Raw genomic sequence first — 19537 nt, 5'->3', positions numbered from 1 at the left:
GCGATCTTCCAGAGAAACATGGAGAGCCTACTCAAGTCGGTACCACGCACGGTGGTTTTTCAGGACAACATATTGGTCACGGGTCGGGATACCATTGAGCACCTACAAAATCTGGAGGAGGTCCTCCAGTGACTGGATCGCGTAGGGCTGCGGCTGAAGAGGTCGAAATGCGTCTTCATGGCAACAGAAGTGGAGTTTTTGGGGAGAAAGATCACGGCGGGCGGTATTCGGCCCACAGACGCCAAGACAGAGGCTATCAGGAACGTGCCCAGGCCACAGAATGTCATGGAGCTGTGGTCGTTCCTGGGGCATCTCAACTATTTTGGTAACTTCCTACCAGGGTTAAGCACCCTCTTAGAGCTCCTACATCTGATATTGTGTAAAGGTGAGAACTGGGTATGGGAAAAAAAAAACAAGTAATTGCTTTTGAGAAAGCCAGAAACATTTTATGCTCCAACAAGCTGCTTGTATTGTATAACCCGTGTAAAAGACTTGTGCTGGCATGTAATGTGTCGTCGTACGAAGTCGGGTGTGTATTACAACAAGCTAACGTTGCGGGGAAGCTGCAACCTGTCGCCTATGCCTCCAGGAGCTTGTCTAAGGCTGAGCGGGCCTACAGCATGATTGAGAAAGAGGCATTAGCGTGTGTGTTCGGGGTAAAGAAAATGCATCAGTACCTGTTTGGCCTCAAATTTGAGCTGGAAACTAATCACAAGCCCCTCATATCCCTGTTCACTGAAAACATGGGGATAAATATTAATGCCTCAGCCCACATACAAAGGTGGGCACTCGCGCTATCAGCATATAATTATACCATCCGCCACAGGCCAGGCACCGAGAACTGTGCGGATGCTCTCAGTCGGCTACCATTGCCCACCACTTGGGTGGAAATGGCGGAGCCTGCAAACTTGTTGATGGTGGCGCAGCCCGCAGACTTGTTGGTGGTCATGGAAGCATTTGAAAATGATAAATCACCTGTCACGGCCCACCAGATTAGGACTTGGACCAGCCAAGATCCTCTGCTGTCCCTAGTAAAAAACGGTGTACTGCATGGGAGCTAGGCCAGATCCCTGTTGAAATGCAAGAGCTAATCAAGCCGTTCCAGCGGCGAAAGGACGAGTTGTCCATTCAGGCAGACTGCCTGTTGTGGGGTAACCGCATAGTGCTACCCAAAAAGGGCAGGGAGATGTTCATCTCGGATCTCCACAGCACATACCCAGGTATAGTAATGATGAAAGCGATAGCCAGATCCCACGTGTGGTGGCCCGGTATCGACTATGACTTAGAGTCCTGTGTACGGCAATGCAGCGTCTGTGCTCAGTTGAGCAACGCGTCCAGAGAGGAACCACTAAGTTTGTGGTCCTGGCCCTCCAGACCATGGTCGAGGATCCATGTCGACTATGCGGGCCCGTTTCTCGGTAAAATATTCCTGGTAGTGGAGAATGTTTTTTCAAAATGGATTGAATGTAAAATAATTTCAGGAAGTACCGCCACCGTCACCATTGAAAGCCTGAGGGCCATGTTTGCCACCCACGGCCTGCCTGACATACTGGTCAGTGACAACGGGCCATGTTTCACCAGTGCCAAATTTAAAGAATTCATGACCCGCAATGGGATCAAACATGTCACCTCGGCCCCATTTAATCCAGTCTCCAATGGGCAGGCAGAGCGGGCAGTACAAACAATCAAACAGAGCCTTAAATGAGTCACAAAAGGCTCACTCCAAACCCGCCTGTCCCGAGTACTGCTCAGCTACCGCACGAGACCCCACTCGCTCACAGGGGTGCCCTTGGCTGAGCTACTCATGAAAAGGACACTTAAAACCAGACTCTCGCTGGTTCACCCTAACCTGCATGATCAGGTAGAGAGAAGGCAGCAGCAACAAAATGTAAACGATGGTCGCGCCACTGTGTCACGGGTAATTGATCTGAATGACCCTGTGTATGTGCTAATCTACGGACATGGTCCCAAGTGGATCGCGGGCACGGTGATAGCTAAAGAAGGGAGTAGGGTGTTTGTAGTCAAACTAGACAATGGACAAATTTGCAGAAAGCACCTGGACCAAATGAGGCTGCGGTTCACAGACTGTTCGGAACAACCCATAGCAGACACCACCTTTTTCGAGCCCACAAAACACACCCAAAGGATCAACGACACCACCCCAGACCAGGAAATCGAACCCATCATGCCCAACAGCCCAGCAAGGCCAGGCTCACCCAGCAGCCCTGCAGGGCCAACAACACGCCAGCCCAGCGAGGGCACAGCCAACACACCAGAACAGACATTTGTACCGAGGCGGTCCACCAGGGAAAGAAAGGCACCCGACCGCCTCACCTTGTAAATAGTTTTCACTTTGACTTTGAGGGGGAGTGATGGTGTGTGTCTGTAAAGCATGCACTCCCATGTTCCGCCACCAGGGAGTGCATCCCCTGAAGTCCCAAGGGATCCCAGCATCCTTTGGGAGCACTGTATATAAGCCGGCCCCTAAGACCTGTTTTTGACTCTGGTGTCTTAATAAAGACTGAGGTCACTGTTACTTTAACCTCCCTGTGTGCAGTCTCATCTGTGTTAGGAACACAATAGAAGCAATAGAAGCTATATAAGGGGGACTGGAATTGCAACAATAAAATTCAACATTTATTACTTTGTATAAAATTTAAATCCCAATTTATTCAAATATACCACAGAAGTAAAGATACAATTTTTTTAAAACTTTAAACAGACATGACTACTCATGGTCAGTCTTTTTTTAATTAATTCATGGGATGTGGGCATCACTGGCAAGGTCAGCATTTATTGCCCATCCCTAATTGTCCTTCAGAAGCTAGTGGTGAGCCGCCTTCTTGAACCCCAGCAGTCCATGAGATGAAGATACTCCCATAATGCTGTTAAGGAGGGAGTTCCAAGATTTTGACCCACTGATGATAAAGGAATGCTGATATATTTTCAAGTCAGGGTGGTGTGTGACTTGGAGGGGAACTTGCAAGTGATGATGTTCCCATGAGCCTGCTGCCCTTGTCCTTCTAGGTGGCAGAGGTCGTAGGTTTGGGAGGTGCTGTTGAAGAAGCCTTGATAAGTTGCTGCAATGCATCTTATAGATTGTACACATTACAGCCATGGTAATCAGGGGGTGGAAGGAGTGAATGTTGAAGGTGGTGATGGGGTGCCAATCAAGCGGGCTGCTTTGTTGTGGATGTTGGAGCTGCACTCATTCAGGCAAGTGGAGAGTATTCAATCACACTCCTGACTTATGCCTTGTAGAATCTGGAAAGGCTTTGGGGAGTCAGGAGGTGAGATATTTGCCACAGAATACCCAGCCTCTGACCTGCTTTTGTATCCTGAGTATTTATGTGGTTGGTCCAGTTACATTTATGGTCAATGGTGATCTCCAGGATATTGATGGTGGGAGATTTGGTGATGGTAATTGTTATGTATTTAACCCCTTGTAACCTGTATTACACTACCACCAGAGGGCCTACCTGTTGGAGTCCCAAGAGATCCCAGCATCCCTTAGGAGCATGGTATATAAGCAGGCCACCCAGGAGGTACCTGCACTCTGGAGTCTTATTCAAGGAGCTAAGGTCACATTTGCTCATTGTACACAGTACTCAGTTTCATCCTTTATTATGAGCATAGCAATTGGCAACGAGGTAACGAACAACCGCACAAAAATGCAAAGAACAGTTGGTATCCTGGAGAAGTTCTCAGAAGGGGACGATTGGGAGGCCTTCGTGGAGAGACTCGACCAATACTTCGTGACCAACGAGCTGGAAGGGGACGAGAATGCTACCAAACGGAGGGCGATCCTCCTAACTGTCTGTGTGGCAACAACCTATGGCCTCATGAAGAATCTCCTAGCTCTGGCAAAAGCAACAGAGAAATCCAGTCAAGAATTGTGTACGTTGGTCTGGGAGCACCTAAATCCTAAGGAAAGCGTTTTGATGATGAGATATCGGTTCTACACGTGTCAACAATCGGAGGGCCAGGAAGTGGCGAGCTACATCGCCGAACTAAGGCGCCTCGCAGGAAATTGTGAGTTTGAAGGATTCCTAGAACAAATGCTTAGAGACTTCTTTGTACTAGGCATTGGCCATGAGACAATCCTTCGCAAACTGTTGACTGTAGAAACTCCGAACCTAAGTAAAACCATAACGATAGCCCAGGCATTTATGTCCACCAGCGACAATACCATACAGATTTCGCAGAGTAAAGAAACTTCAGCCAGTACTGTGCATAAAGTAACGTCGGTTTAGAGCAGAATGTACATGCTGGCTGCTGCTGCCTGACCTCACATGATCCAGAGTCCGCCATCAATCGTTAATGCGAGGCAGTTAACACCTTGTTGGCGTTGTGGAGGTGATCATCGGCCCCATCAATGCCGCTTCAAGCACTATGTGTGCAACGGTTGCAGAACAATGGGACACCTCCAGCGAATGTGCAGGCGAGCTGCAAACCCTGCAAACCACCACGTTGCAGAGGAAGATTGATCCACTGTGGAGCAGGCTGAATTGGAGACTCGTACCAAGGAGGCAGAAGTGTGCGGGGTACACAGATTCACTACGAAATGTCCACCAATAATGTTGAAAGTTGAACTGAATGGTATTCCAGTATCTATGGAATTTAACATGGGTGCAAGTCAGTCCATAATGAGTAAAAAGGCCTTCAACAGGCTGTGGGGCAAAAAGGCACACAGGCCCAAGCTCAGCCCCATTCACACCAAACTAAGGACTTACATCAAGGAACTAATCCCTGTAATTGGCAGTGCAGAATTCAAAGTCTCCGATGACGGAGCAGTACACGAACTCCCGCTGTGGATTGTGCCAGGGGATGGCCCCACATTGTTTGGCCGAAGCTGGCTGGGAAAAATCCGCTGGAACTGGGACAACATCCAAGCTCTTTCGTCCGTCGATGATACCGCATGTGCCCAGGTTCTGAACAAGTTCCCATCATTGTTCGAGCCAGGCATTGGAAGCTTCTTGGGGGCAAAAGTGCAGATCTATTTGGTTTGCGATACATGACCCAACCACCACAAGCACGGGCGGTACCGTAAATGATGCATGAGAAAGTGGAAATTGAGCTGGACAGGCTGCAGCGAGAATCATCGCGCTGGTGGAATTCAACAAGTGGGCTAGTCCGACTGTCCCGGTACTTAATGAGGACGGCACGGTTAGAATGTGTGGGGACTATAAAGTAACGATTAACTGTTTCTCACAACAGGACCAGTACCCGCTACCCAAGGCAGACGACCTATTTGCGACCCTGGCTGGAGGGAAGACGTTCACCAAGCTGGACCTGACCTCGGCCTCCATGATGCAGGAGCTGGAGGAGTCTTTGAAAGGCCTTACCTACATCAACATGCACAAAGGTCTGTTCATCTATAACCAGTGCCCGTTCGGGATTCGGTCGGCCGCGGCAATCTTCCAATGGAACATGGAGAGCCAGCTAAAGTCGATTCCTCTCACCATGGTTTTCCACGACGACATACTGGTTACAGGTCGGGACACCATTGAGCACTTGAAGAATCTGGAAGAGGTTCTTTAGTCGGTTGGATCGTGTGGGGCTCAAGTTGAAACGCTCGAAGTGTGTTTTCCTGGCGCAGGAGGTCGAATTCTTGGGAAGAAAAATCGCAGCAGACGGCATCAGACCCACCGACGCCAAGACGGAGGCCATCAAGAACATGCCGAGACTACAGAATGTGACGGAGCTGCGGTCGTTCCTGGGACTCCTTAACTATTTTGGTAATTTCCGATCTGGGTTAAGTGCCCTGCTAGAACCCCTATATGTGTACTGTGCAAGGGAGACGACTGGGTATGGGGGCATTCACAAGAGGCTGCCTTTAAGAAAGTCAGAAATCTATTATGTTCAAACAAACTGCTGGTCCTGTATAACCCTTGTAAAAGATTAGTGCTAGCTTGCGACACATCGTCATACGGGGTTGGGTGTGTGTTACAACAGGCTAATGAATCGGGGATCTTGCAACCAGTCGCTTATGCATCCAGGAGTTTGTCCAAGGCCGAAAGGGCCTACAGCATGATTGAAAAAGAGGCTCTGGCATGCGTTTACGGGGAAAAAAAATGCACCAGTACTTATTTGGCCTCAAGTTTGAGCTTGAAACTGACCACAAACCGCCCCTATCATTGTTCTGAGAGCAAAGCCTCTGCCCGCATCCAAAGATGGGCGCTCATGCTGTTGGCATACAACTATGTAATCCGCCACAGACCGGGCACAGAGAACTGCGCAGATGTTCTCAGTCGCCTGCCATTGCCCACCACCGGGGTGGAAATAGCATAATCCGCGGACATGCTCATAGTCATGGAGGCATTCAAGAACGAAAAGCCCCCGTTACGGCCCGCCAGATTGGGACCTGGACCAGCCAGGATCCTTTACTATCCTTGGTAAAAAACTGTGTCCTCCATGGGAGCTGGCCCAGTGTCCCAGCGGAGACGCAGGAGGAGATTAAGCCGTTCCACAGGCGCAAAGACAAAATGTCCCTGCAGGCGGACTGTCTGTTGTGGGGCAATTGCATGGTCTTGTCCAAGAAAGTCAGAGATATGTTCATATGTGAACTGCACAGCACCCACCCAGGCATTGTTATGTTAAAAGCCATAGCCAGATCCCATGTGTGGTGGCCTGGCATCGACTCAGATTTAGAGTCATGCGCACGCCAGTGCAACACTTGCTCTCAGCTGAGCAATGCACCCAGAGAGAGGCACCGCTAGGTTTGTGGTCATGGCCCTCCAAACCGTGGTCGAGGATCCACGTGGACTATGCGGGTCCATTTCTAGGCAAAATGTTTTTGGTTGTCATGGACACTTACTCAAAATGGATTGAATGTGCAATAATGTCTGTAAGCAAGTCCATGGCCACTATTGAAACCCTACGAGCCATGTTTGTCATGCACGGCTTGTCTGATGTCCTAGTCAGTGACAATGGGCCGTGCTTCACCAGTGCTGAATTCAAGGAATTCATGACCCGCACTGGGATCAAACACATTACATCTGCCCCGTTCAAGCCCGCATCCAACGGTCAGGCAGATCGGGCTGTTCAGACCATCAAGCAAAGCTTGAAAAGTGTGTCGGAAGGCTCCCTGCAGACCCGGCTGTCTCGAGTGCTGCTCAGCTACCGCAACAGACCCCACTCACTCACCGGGGCTCCCCCAGCCGAGCTGCTCATGAAAAAGATGCTAAAAACAAGGCTCTCTCTTGTCCACCCTGATCTCCATGATCACGTGGAGGGCAAGTGGCATCAACAACGTGTGTACCATGACCGCGCGAATTTGTCACGCGATATTGAGATCAATGATCCTGTGTTTATGTTCAATTATGGACATGGTCCCAAATGGCTCACTGGCACGGTCACAGCCAAAGAGTAGGGTGTTCCAGGTCAAATTGGCCAATTGACAAATGCACAGAAAACATTTGGACCAAATCAAATTGCGGTTCACCAACAGCTACGAACAACCCGAAGAAGTCACCACCAACTTTGACCCTCCAACACACACACAAGTGGCAACTGACATCATGGTTGACCACGATGCTGAACTCACCATCCCCAGCAGCCCGGCAAGGTCAGCTGCGCAGCAGCCCAGTGAAGAACTAACCAATTCACGCACACCTGCTGAGATGATCGACAAGGGAGCGAAAAGCCCCAGATCGTCTCACCCTGTAAATAAGTGTACTGTTGACTTCACGGGTGTAAGGGGGTGGTCTGTATGAGGGGGTCAGGTTCCCTTCTGACCAACTTGAGTGGTTCGAATCACTCCCACTCCCTTGGGTTCTCGACTCTGGATTTATTTGGGGGATGTGACAAAGTGCAAAGGACACTAGTTTGATGCACAAGAACTTTGATTTTATTACAATCAAGGAAATTACAAACTTAGAATTACTCTAATAAGAAAGTACAATGTCAAAACTTATTCAAGAATTTATTAAAGAACAATACCTTACACTCTCAGAGGGGGATACAATAGCTTATAATGACTCTGATTACATTCGGGGTTACACCTCCCATCTCCCAATACCTAATTCTAGCTAGGTTAGACTCCAGGGCAGGCAGGGACTATGCTTACCAATCCTTTTGACAGTTAACGGTAGATCATGGTTTTGGGGTTCGCTGGATACGGTAGGGTCTGCTTGGCGTACCCCGAACGTCGGAGAAGACTTTCTGCTGCGCAGTCTTCATTTGAGTTGAGTCCGCTGATGCGGAAAGGCGCGTTTTGGATCTGTGAGGTAAGTACCTGTTTTCTTTGGTTAGAAATAGGTTTCTACAGTCTTTTAGGTAATGTTTTACCCGTTGGTAGGTCAGGATTAGATTGTAGAGTGGAAACTTTTAGATTCTTTGGTTTTTTCTTGTTGGAGTTTTGTTTCGAGTTTGGTCGATCGCGGTGGTTTTTCGTTGATATCACGTTGGTTGTGGTCGGTTGCTGCCGCAATGGTGATGTTCTTCCTTCCTTCAGGACTTCAGGACTTCGAGGCTGGAGAAGTTAGTTTACAACTGTCGTGTTGGTTTCTCTCCTTGTCTTGATGACACAAGCGTGGTCTCAGTTGTATAGCCAAATATGTCATACCCTCTGTTGGAACAGAGGGCCAGTTATATGATTTGAGTGGTTCTAATCTTGGCGCCAAATCAGTTCAGAATCCTTTGTTTAAATTTGGCAGGCTTGGCTCATCTTTGTAATATTTTGGCGGGCTCGTTAAAAGTTGATATGTTTTGGGTGGGTTGATGTTAGAAAACTGTTTCCTGATGGAAATATTAGCTTGGTAATTGCAATGTCCATTTGTGCTTAGTTTTCACATAAAGGCTGGATTGGGCCTCTTTTTGATGCATATGCTGAAATGGTTTTCCAGTATCAAGTTGATGGCTAGCTATCTTTGGGTCATGTTGTAATGTTAATGTCTCTTGTGGAGAAGGATTCTCAAATACCCATTTCTCCAAACAGGTTACTTTAGTCCTCAACACCCAGACAATTCCAATAATCAAGTTGTCTCCTGTTAGTTCTTTAGGCCCGCCCACAGTCTTGAATTTGTCTTTTAAAATCCAAAATTCGATTAAAGTTCGTAGTTTCTTCCATAAGCACTTTAGAGTTCCAAACTTTTCAGTGGATAGTCCCAAATTAAATTTCCTTTCCTTTCGAAACACAGGGGGAGTTCTTGTGAATTCTGCACCCTTTCAGTCCCACTGTTGACACTCCACACTCTTGAGTGTCGATCAAGGTAAGCAAAATTCCTGCTCCCAAGAGTCAACCTTCCCTGCATTTATACTAACTGCATATTACCCTGCATCCCCCGTTGAAATGCAATGCAATTTACAGGTGAATACAATTATTACAATTCGGTTGCAGCATAGAGGGGGTATGATGCCCCTCTTTTACTCGGTTTTCATAATATAATAACGGTATACAGTCAAACACGATTTAAGTAGAGTAAAATAAAAGCACATAGTCAAACACATTCTCAGGTAACATAAAGGTCCATAGTCAAACACATCTTAAGTAACACTCTTACAACACACGATATTTTGTGGTTTACAGCAGGTACAATCAAACATAAATTAAACATGGTAGTATGGTGTCACCCCTCCCTGCGCGATTCCCAAGTTCGGCCAAGGAGCGTATAGCACCCTTTGGTGCCTGACCTGACGGCCTCTGCGTTTCACTCGGCAAGTGAGACACCATAAGTAAAGTATAATCGCGAGTTGATGAATAACTAAAGTGTGGGAAGCGATTCGGATCCAGACTGGGACTTCTATATTTCTGAAAAGGTCTCACCAAGGCAGAATGGTGATCTTGAGAATCCTTTTCCCTATCTCAATGGTTGTCTGTTCTAGAGTATAGAAGTGCTTTTGTGAGATAATTGCAGCTTTTAGCAGAGCAGTAAGATGTTTGGGTAGAGGGGGAATTGCATAGCCAAAATGTACAACATAATCCTGCAGGTTTGTAATGTTTTCCTTCACAGTGAGGTGGACAGTGGAGGGTTCAGGAATGGGGACAATCCGTTCCTGGGCCACTTGAATTGATGCCTCAGGTTTGAAGCAAAAACTGCTGTCACTTATCGAACACCAGAAATGTCCATGTTGGTAGTGGGGCACACTGGTGGTGACACAATATGTCCCATCCCCTATGTATGTTACCTTTGGAGGGACATGGTCTTGTGCCATTACTTCCATGGTACAGTTAATAGGCTGTGCGCCAGCAGCTTTAAACCCACACTGTGACTTTGAATGGGCACTTAAGTACTGGGGACACAAGATTACACGTGCACCCTGGCTCCGGCACCAGGAGAGGTCAGTACCCGTTACAGCGTGTTCCCACTTTATGACATAGGGCGGGACCGCTGTGAAATGAATGTGTGCACCTCCCTGAATAACTCTAATGTTCTCCACCCGGTATACCGGTGCGGGTCGGGCTATCCCACCCATGACCGGCATCCTTAATACTATCCCCATAATAGTGTGGTTAGATTTCCCACAGTCTACTGGGACAGGGTAGGCTTCAGAGGCTAGGCGGAGCTGGCACGGGCTTAGTGAATTGCTGTACAGGTGGAGGGCTGCGAGGTGCTTGTTCCTGATCCAAGAGGGTACTACACCTTGTTTTAATTCTTCCAAGTTGTTGCGGCCCTCGCCCAACAACCATGCCCCATATAGTATGCACACCTCGTTCTGTGCAGCCTGGTCAGAAGCGTTTCCATCCTCCCGTATGAGTGCATTCATTGTCTGTGCATGTTTTTCCAGCTCAGCCACTTTTTCTTTTAAATGGACAGTCATAGCCTGGTCCTCATGTAGTTCTGAACCTACTATGGTATTCTCTTGTTTCAGGATTTTTCTCAATTGGTTCTTTAAACTGTTTATTTGCAGTTCTATGTCATCTAAGCTATTTATTACAGAGGATGCTGTATTGTAAGTAGTGAAAACGTCGTTGATGATTCCCCTCCTAAGTCTCCCCGAGCCCATGGTGTCCCTAGCATTTAGGGTGCATAGGTCTGCTTTGTCTACATTTTCAAAGTCTAACTCATAAAATTTCTTGAACAGGTCTCTAAGTAGGGCCTGGTATAGCAGTTCTGTTTCCTTCCGGCACCATGCAGGTAGGTGTACCTCGGTAAGGTTTAATATTACTGAAGCTACTGCATAATGTACCCCCTGATATAACACCTTTTTGGTCGGTACCAATACTAATCCATTCCCAGGTCCCTTGGTGGTGGTAGGACACCTTTCTATTACTGTGCGTATTGGCGGGGTTGTGGGCAGGTGTTTCTTAATGTGTGCCCTTAGTTCGGTGACGTTAATTGGGAGTGAGGAGTATGGGACCACGCACCCGTGTAGGCTAGAATCCCACCCCATCCCTTCCCCTTCATCTTGCCATTGCCTGGCGAAGGCAATCGATATGTCTGCGGGACAAATACTTTCTGATCTCCACATGCAAACATAAATTCCTTGTTCGGATTCCCACCATTTGTCCCAACACACTTTTTTACTCCACCCCGTGTCCCGGTGATGGTGCGGTACATATCATTACCGAGTCTTTCCCAGTCCCATTCCTGGTCCCATGCATCCTTGCTGAATTTTCTGAGCCATCACCATCTTCCGAGGGGAATGTTCCCTTTGCAAGTCAAACATACGCGCTTTCCCTCTGTAACAGTGACTCGGGCAGCGATGATCCGTATCCAGGGGCATGGAGCTGAGGCCTCCCCATAGGTAAAACCTTCCTGGCTGGAGTAGCGGGTAGAATTAGATCCCAGCCACCCTGGCCAGCTTCCCTCGTGGGCATAAACGGCGAGTTCTTCCATGCCTGGGGTGCCACCCCTGGCCATTACGATCGGTGCTCTTCCTCCTGAACACCTGTAAATGAGGGATTCTTCCACGTCTCCTCGGTCGCTGCTGCTCATCCCTATCAGGGCAAGCAGGAACAGGATCCTTTCCATACTGTTCTCTTTCCTGTAGGGGCACATAAAACAGATTGTCTAGCCCTGAGAAAGCTCTCTGGCTTGACAAAGGTGACCGAGTTCCAATTTGGGCTCATAGTCTTTAATTAACTGGCTGTCTTATTCAGTTCCTTGTGGACTGATGTCTGCTTTTAACTTTTATCTCACAGCTATTTTACTTGTTATCTCACCGGTGCTTCTCTTAATAGTCATACTGGTAGATTCTCCTTACTCCCGGGTGTTACCCGGCCTGTGCCTGTTTTAGCAGCTGCATAGGTAGATTCTTTTCCTTACCCCAGTTAACTAATACAAACATACTTATCGTTACACAGATAATCTTATAGTACTCTAAATTATTCACATACTTAAATCCATATCGTACTATATATGTACACCTGCCACCTGTCTCCGGGTGGCCAGGTTAATTCCTGCCTTCTTTCTTTCTTTCTTCTTCCGCTGGGTGTCCAGCGAGGTCGGTAATAGGTCGGCCTACACCGCCGAACCCGGTGTGTCCTGACCGGACGTGGGTCTGAGTTCCACACTATTGGGGCAACTTCCCCTCCGGTGCTACAGCACACCGCTCCTTTGGGGGTGGCTGCCTGGTTTGTTTCTTCCCCTGAAGGTTCTGCCTGGTTGAGGGCTACAGGCTGGGGCCTCTCACTTGGTGGCCACCGCTATCTCTTCTGGGGGTCCCTTGTTGCCCGAGGCTACCAGCTGGGTGTCCCCGCTTGCGGGCTGGTCTCTGACCTTAGGTGCCCTTTTGCAGCTGGTCCCTTTCCCAGGGGTGAACCATTCAAATTGGAGCGCTGGTGACCACAGTGTCTTTGGCCATGGTGTGTGGGGAGTCCTTCTTAAGGCTCCGGCTGCTGGGGGTGTGTCTGAGTCCCAAATGATTGGGGGGACAGCTCCTCCGGTAACACAGTCCACCGTCCCTCTAGGTGTAGTCTGTGGGTCTGCCACGTCCCCTGTGGGATTTCCACAGTTGGGGGCTGTTGGCTGGGGGTCCCTGTCTTTAGCACGGTTTACAAGTTTTGGCTGTCCCTTACGTTTTGCTGCTGCCCCTGGGTTGAAAAGTTTGCACTAATTTATGTGGGACCACTTTGTTCGGCGGGGTAATTTTATGGCATAGACCATGGGGCTTGCCTTGTCGACAATGTGGTACAGTCCCATGTACAGTGCCTCAAAGACCCCTACTCTAGTGTAGTTCCTCACCATAACCTGGTCTCCTATCTCCCATTCGTGGTGTTTGCGGGGTTCTAGCAGTAGTCGGTTGCTCCGATGCTGTTTTCCCATGTTGTTAGCAACCTGCCAGTGAATCTGTTTAAGGTGTTCAAACAGATTCCTGACAAAGCTGTCCCGGTTCGCTTCCCTAAGCTGAAGTTCCATGAGTATCGGGGCTAACACCTGAGTGGGGGTTCGCATGGCTCTGCCGGCCATGAGCTCGTACGGGGAGTACGCCGTGCACTTTGACTGGCTGGCCCGGATCCCCATGAGGACCAGTGGTAGGACCTCTACCCATCCTTTGGGTGAGTCCCCTGTCTCATTGCTTGGCCTTTCTTTGATGGTGCGGTTTAAACGCGTCACAGGCCCGGATGACTGCGGATTGTGGGGTACATGCCATTTCCCTTTGATGCCGAGTACCTTAAGGGTCTCCTGCATCACCTGCCCGGTGAAGTGACTCCCTTGGTCGGACGCCACGTATTGTGATATGCCCCATCGAGAGAACACTTCTCTGACCAGGATCCTGGCTGTTCCCAGGACAGTGGCTGTTCGACATGGGAAGGCTTCCACCCATTTGGTGAATACATCCACCAAGACTAGGCAGTACTTGTAACCTCACTGGGCTGTGGGTAGGGGCTCAATTTAATCGATTTGGATTGACTGCCAGGGTTCCTCTACCCTCCAGATATGTCCCATGGACACCTTTCTTTTCTGGGGGTCGGGGTTGTTGGCCGCACATACCAGACAGCTAGCACAGAACTCGCGGACGTCTTCCCTGAGTCCTGGCCACCACCCTGCCTGTTCCACTCGTTGCCAAGTGGTCTCAGGTCCAGGGTGTCCTGCTCCTGGACCAACTTGGGCCAGCTGGAGGAATTCTGTCCGGTGTTGTTGCGGTACTACCCATTGCTCCCCTCTGAACAGCATGCCTTCTTTTATGGCAATTGCTGCGGTGCCGTACGGGCCATCTATCCTTTCCCCTTTAGCTAGCAAGTTCAGGACAGTTTTGAGGATAGGGTCTTGGGTCTGGACTGGTTTTAGATCTGGGGGCAAAGTTATCCCTGCCTTCCCTGCCATCCCTATCCTGCCCCTGACTGCTGCGATAGGTCCTGGATTGTATGGATCCCAGAGCTTGCCCGTGCGGGCCCCCTGTTTGGCCAACATGTCAGCCTGCTGGTTTCCCTCGCTACGGGGTTCAGTGGTGGAATGTGCCTTCACCTTGTGTATGTAGATATTCCCTTCCTCCCCTATGGCTTTCATGATCTTTTCCAGTAAGGGCTTAATTGCCAGGTGTCTCCCGTCTGCGGATCTATATCCACGGCGGGACCAAATAGCCAGGTACTCCATACATGAATTGCATGTGAACATACTGTCTGAGAAAATCGTGTATGGGGTAGGGAATTCTTCAGGGTGTGTGACTACATACACCACCGCAGACAGTTCAGCATGCTTGGCGCTCATAGTACTGGGGAGTTTAATCGCCAGGGCAATGCCTGCCTCGGGGTCATAAACTCCACAACCTGTGAGTCGTTCACTTGCAAATATCGTGCTTGAACCGTCCACATAGATCTCTCGGCCTGTGGAGTGTAACCCAGCCCGAAAGCCTATGTCAATTTCCCATACCCCTTCTATGGAACACTGGTGGGCTGTCCCTAGATAAATCATGTTGGCTGCGAGTCTTGGCTCACAGAGACCCTTTACCCTTAGGTCCATTTGAGAGTGGAGCAGGATCCAGCAAGCAATTCGGGCACTGCTCACTGTCCCGTCCTTAATTCTCCCATCCAGGAGCATTTGGGTGGCGTATGGTGGGTAAGGAGTGTGATAGGGGATCCCCCTGTGAAGATCAGTGATCTTCTTACAGCCCAGTGAGTGACTAGGAGGTGCCGCTCACAGTTGGAGTATCCCTTCTCCACGTCCGTGAGTATCCTCGAGTAATAGACCACTGGTCTCAGCCGGCTGTGCCACTCTTGGAGCAGTACTGTGCTCAGGCTGTCCCCACTAGCTACTGCCTGCAGGAAAAACTCTTCACCCCCGTCGATTGCCCCTAGAGCTGGTGCGGTCTGCAGGTCTTTCTTGAGTTGGATAAATGCTGCCTCGCAACCTTTGTCCCATTTTTCATGTATTTCACCATCTTGCAATGATTATAAGCATGTAACTGTAACTCATGCATATTGTACCTGTACCCTTGTAATGCACAGCCTGACCACAGGGAGTGAGCTCCTCACCTGGGCTTCCAGGTATAAAAGGGGAGGTCCCACCCAGGATTAAGACTCTTCAGTCCTGGAAATAAAATTAAGGTCACAGAGTGACCGTGTCTGATATATACATGCCTCGTGTGAGTTTGTAACAAGGTGCAGAGACATTACATCTGGCGACGAGAATTGGGAATCACCGAACCACAAGGATGGCCACCGGGGGCACAGAGGAATGCTACTGTGTGGGTGAGGACTGGGACGACTTTGTGGAAAGACTCCAGCAGAGCTTTGTCACAAAGGACTGGCTGGAAGAGGCAGCGGCTGACAAGCAGAGGGCGCATCTACTGACCAGCTGTGGTCCACAGACGTATGCGCTGATGAAATACCTGCTCGCACCCCAAAAGCCAGCGGACAAGTCCTTCGAAGAGCTCAGCCAGCTGATCAGTGAGCATCTCAAGCCGGCAAGTAGCGTACACATGGTCCGGCACCGGTTCTACTCTCACCGGCGTCGGGAGGGTCAAAACATCTCGCACTTCGTGTCAGAACTGCGGCATCTGGCCAATCTCTGTAAGTTCTCCGATGCCCGCAGGGGGGAGATGTTAAGGGACTTTTTCATCGAGGGCATTAATCATGCCGGCATTTTCAGGAAGCTCATAAAGACTAAGGATTTGATTTCAGAAGGGGCATCGTTGATAGCTCAGACCTTCATGGCAGGGGAAGAGGAGACCAAGCTAATTTACGCACACAGCCCTGGTTTCAATGTTGCGATGAACCAGGGAGTTAATGTTGTAAAAAGGACACGGAACCCCACAGGCAGGCAAGGGCAATTCGACACCGTCCAGGCAGGCAGGCAAGGGCAATTTGACACCGTCCAGGCAGCCAGGGTGGGCCTGCAACAGGGACAATGGAAAGGGGATTGGCAATTCACGCCATCACAAGGAATAATGCATCATGTAATGGGACAATTAACACCCTCCATCAGAGTGATTAGAAACAGCCAAAAGGGTCATCAGAGAGGAATGCCTGGGAATAGTCCTTTTGTTAACAGCAATCTCAGCTCATGTTGGAGATGTGGGGGCAGACACACTGCAAAAATCTTCAGGTTCCAACTTTACACCTGTAGGATTTGTAATGTCAAGGGACACCTGGCTAGACTGTGCAAAAAGGCAGTAGTGAAGCTAGTCTGCGAGACAGAAGAACCAGACGAGGGGTCTGAAATGCAGGATGAGGCCTGGGGAACTACCATGGAGGCTGAAGTTCAGAGAGTTCATGTGGCTGACGTCCACAGCTCATACACCAAAATGCCACCCATGATGATGAAAGTCTTACTGAATGGCATCCCGGTGCACATGGAGCTGGATACCGGAGCTAGCCAGTCCCTCATGAGCGCCCAACAATTTGAGAGACTATGGCCACACAGAGCTAGCAGGCCCAAATTGGAACGCATTGAGACGCAGCTACAAATGCAAACCAAAGATATCATCCCAGTTCTGGGCAGTGCAAACTTGGTGGTAATGCATAATGGATCACAGAACCAGTTGCCACTCTGGATTGTTCCGGGAAATGGCCTTGGGAAGGAGTTGGCTCGCTGAGATGAATTGGAAATGGGGGGATGTGCACGCCATTTCATCCGTGGAGTGAAGTTCATTCTCGCAGGTATTGCAAAAATTCGAGTCACTCTTTCAGCCCGGTGTCGGAACATTCAAGGGCACTCTGGACACCAGACCAGTGCACCACAAAGCCAGAGCAGTGCTGTATGTGATACATGAGAAAATTGAAAGTGAACTGGACAGGCTGCTCAGAGAGGGCATAATTTCGCCGGTTGAATTCAGCGACTGGGAAAGTCCCATTGTTCCCATCCTCAAAGCAGATGGCTCAGTTAGGGTTTGTGGCGACTACAAAGCCACCATCAACCGAGTGTCGCTGCAAGACCAATACCCACTCCCGAGAGCGGAGGACCTTTTTGCCACGCTGGCAGGTGGTAAGCTGTTCACAAAGCTGGACCTCACTTCGGCCTACATGACTCAGGAACTGGCTGAAGAATCCAAGTTTCTGATCACCAGGATTATTTGTTTACAATAGCTGCCCGTTTGGCATTCATTCGACAGCGGCTATCTTTCAGCGAAACATGGAACGCTTGCTCAAGTCCATCCCTGGAATGGTCGTATTCCAAGACGACATCCTTATAACGGGTCAAGACATTAAGGAACACCTCCACAACCTAGAGGAAATACTACGCCGATTGGAACAGGTAGGCCTGCGGCTGAAAAAGGCCAAATGCGTGTTTTTGGCCCCAGAGGTCGAGTTCCTGGGCAGGAGGGTTGCCGCAGACGGGATCCGGCCCACTGAATCAAAAACTGAGGCAATTCGCCGGATGCCCAGGCCCAGCAACACGTTGGAGTTGCGATCATTCCTGGGACTCTTGAACTATTTTGGGAACTTCCTGCCGAACTTAAGCACATTGCTGGAGCCGTTACACATGCTCCTCTGTAAAGGTTGTGAATGGTCTTGGGGGGATTGTCAAGAACGGGCTTTCAATAAGGCGAGGAACCTGCTGTGTTCCAACAAACTGTTGACTTTGTATGACCCCTGTAAAAAAACTGGTTTTAACATGCGATGCGTCATCCTACGGGGTTGGGAGTGTTTTGCAGCAGGGTAATGATGATGGCTGACTCCAATCGGTGGCTTACGCCTCCAGGTCGCTCTCCCAGGCAGAGCGTGGATACGGCATGGTCGAGAAGGAGGCACTCGCGTGTGTGTAGGGTGTGAAAAAGATGCACCAGTACCTTTTCGAGCTAGAGACGGACCACAAGCCGTTAACATCCCTGTTGTCCGAAAGCAAGGCTGTCAACGCTGGCTGCGTATGACTACACCATACGGCACCGGCCAGGCACCGAAAATTGCGCTGACGCGCTCAGTAGGCTCCCACAGGCTACCACCGAGGGAGTGTCGGAGCAGAGCGCAGAGATGGTCATGGCCGTTGAGGCTTTTGACACTGCGAGCTCCCCCATCACAGCCCGCCAGATCAAACTCTGGACCAACAGGGACCCCCTCCTATCCATGATAAAGAAATGTGTCCTGACTGGGGATTGGGCGCCCGCACACAGGGCGTGCCCTGAGGAAGTCAGGCCGTTTCAGAGACGAATGGATGGACTCTCCATCCAAGCCGACTGTCTGTTATGGGGCAGCCGGGTAGTCATGCCCCAGGAATGAAGGGAAGCGTTCATCAGGGAACTCCTCAGCGAGCACCCTGGCATCGTGTTAATGAAGGCCATTGCCCGATCACACATGTGGTGGCCGGGGATTGACTCAAATCTGGAACACATGGTTCGCAGGTGCACGACGTATGCCCAGCTGGGCAATGCCCCCAGGGAGGCCCCACTCAGCCCGTGGCCCTGGCCCACCAGGTCATGGTCATGTATTCGCGTGGACTATGCGGGCTTGTTCATGGGAAAAATGTTCCTGATCGTTGTTGATGCATACTCGAAGTGGATCGAGTGCATCATATTAAACTCGTGCATAACATCCATCACTGTGGAGTGTCTGCGTACGGTTTTCGCGATCCACGGCTTGCCGGACATCCTGGTCAGCGATAATGGCCCGTGTTTTACCAGCCATGAATTCCAGGAGTTTATGTCGGGCAATGGGATCAAGTACGTCTGGACAGCACCGTTCAAGCCGGCCTCCAATGGTCAGGCGGGACGGGTGGTCCAAGTCATAAAGCAGAGCATGCTACGCATCCAAGCACCCTCCCTTCAGTATCGCCTATCGTGCCTCCTGCTGGCCTACAGTCCCGGCCGCACTCGCTCACGGGAGTCCCGCCAGCGGAACTCCTCATGAAACGCACGCTCAAGACACGGCTGTCCCTCATTCACCCAGCCCTGGCAGACATTGTTGAGGGCAAACGCCAGTCCCAAACCGAGCTCCATGATCGAGGCTCAAGGGGGAGGTGTCTAGAAATAGATGACCCAGTATTTGTTCTTAACCATGCTTTGGGACCCAAATGGCTTGAGGGCACCATAATTGGCAAAGAAGGAAACAGGATCATGGTGGTCAGACTAAACAATGGGCAGATATGCCGCAAACACTTGGACCAAGTAAAGACAAGCTTCAGTGCAGACACGGAGGAACCGGAAGAAGAGCATGATGAGATAGCATCCATACCACTGCCAGCGCACGAGCAACAAAGACAGCCCTCAGCATGCACAA

This window comes from Pristiophorus japonicus, chromosome 6 (assembly GCF_044704955.1).
Source record: "Pristiophorus japonicus isolate sPriJap1 chromosome 6, sPriJap1.hap1, whole genome shotgun sequence".
Taxonomy (NCBI): domain Eukaryota; kingdom Metazoa; phylum Chordata; class Chondrichthyes; family Pristiophoridae; genus Pristiophorus; species Pristiophorus japonicus.
Note: the sequence above shows the minus strand (reverse complement) of the source record.